We start from the raw sequence: 1638 nt of genomic DNA, 5'->3' as shown, positions 1-1638 counted from the left end.
GCATTTCCATCAGTTGTGGTAGCGTGTCTTGGCCTTCCTACACTTCATTGATGCCCTATCCCTTCTTACTATGTATCAGTGTACAAGTAACACAGCAGCTATACCAAGGTGACAGCAGAATACCACGAAGTTGTCGAAAAATATAGAGAGCACCAATTACTTGAATTTTGAGCAATGAAACAGGAGGCATCTGTAGCGAACTCCGACATCAAACAGCGAAACAGACACGCGGTCGGTAAAAAGGGATGGCTGTGGGTGCACGAAATCGTCTCCTGCACTTATGGCTGACTGGCCATTTTAGAAACATGAACAGCTCCAACACAGGCAGCAGTCTCTATAAGTTGTCAAAGGCATCTTCAGTCCATCCCTCTGAATCACCATTAGTTGGGAGAAGTATTCCCCCTATGCATGGCAATTATCACCTCCTTCCATTCCTCATGTAGGAGGCTACAGACACAGTCCTCAGCTGTATGCTTACGGGTAATACACTTATTAGTCTCCTCTCTCTCCAACACCATCATATCGTCAGTTAAGCACATTTCCCAGCAAAAATATAACACTTTCCTGTCCAGCCTTTTCAAAATGGTTCAAATGGCTCTGAGCAGTGTGGGACTTAACTGCTGAGGTCATCAGTCCCCTAGAACGTAGAACTACTTAAACCTAACTAACCTAAGGACATCACACACATCCATGCCAGAGGCAGGATTCGAACCTGCGACCATATCGGTCGCGCGGTTCCAGACCGTAGCGCCTTGAACCGCTCGGCCACCCCGGCCGGCCTCCAGCCTTTTCCACGGCAGTGGAGCACAGAGATTTATTTGTACATGTAGGTGAAAGGATCATCCTACGTAGAGTAACTATTTATTTTGAATATGTCTGCCACTAGTTTCGAGCGCTGTTATGAATTTTTTTCCCAGAAGGATAACACCAGTAGTATGACTTCGTAAAGTTTTGAAATGTATTGCGATTTTAGATGTCCTTGTGTAGCCCTATGAATACAGATGTGTAATTAGGCGTGATCTTTATGATTAATTACGTAATTAGGATTGATGTTTACTTCAGTCTCCCACCCAAAATAACGTACACTAAGCTACCTTTCTCTCCAGCAGCTGGACAGAGACTGACCGTTTCCCTACATAGGGGGGGGGGGGGGGAGGGGGGGTGTAATTGAGTTTTTCACCCAGAAGGACCAGGATTCAAGCCCCAGAAAGGACACCCACCATTTTGAATTTCCTGCCAATTCCAGGGTGGGGGGTGGAGGTGAGGCGTCAGCACAGCCTTGGGACAAAGAAATTCCCTCCATTTTTGAAATTCTCATTATTTCTTGCGCCAAAATTCGAAATTTTCGCTAAGAGGGCAGGTGAGGAGAGAGAGAAGGGGGAGGGGCTGGTGATCCACATGCCATCTGGAGAAAACCGATAATGTCTTCCTGGGGTGGAGGTGGGGGTAATTAACTGATCAGTTAATTAATTTGCATATAAATTTGATATCAGAACTGTGCTCGTATATGGCTTTGCCCTCCTACTAATTTTAAGTGTCAGTTCTGAGTGTAGATCTAACCATATTATGATTTGCTTCTTTTTGTTCTTCTTTTGCGTACCAGTGTTTAAGTCTCTCTAAAATAGCTTTAAGTTCTAC

The 1638-nt window shown here is 44.9% G+C and overlaps 1 non-coding gene across 1 annotated transcript; it reads right to left on the bottom strand.

The window, feature by feature from the left end:
• Positions 1-691: 691 nt before the first annotated feature.
• Positions 692-775, bottom strand: Trnap-ugg (transfer RNA proline (anticodon UGG)). The gene is given in 2 exon segments: positions 692-728; positions 737-775. It is a non-coding gene; the product is annotated as a tRNA-Pro (tRNA).
• Between the last annotated feature and the right edge of the window lie 863 nt (positions 776-1638).

Source organism: Schistocerca serialis, chromosome 1 (genome assembly GCF_023864345.2).
Source record: "Schistocerca serialis cubense isolate TAMUIC-IGC-003099 chromosome 1, iqSchSeri2.2, whole genome shotgun sequence".
Classification (NCBI taxonomy): domain Eukaryota; kingdom Metazoa; phylum Arthropoda; class Insecta; order Orthoptera; family Acrididae; genus Schistocerca; species Schistocerca serialis.
The sequence above is the reverse complement of the archived record's forward strand: the minus strand, read 5'-3'. Positions and strand labels throughout refer to the sequence as shown.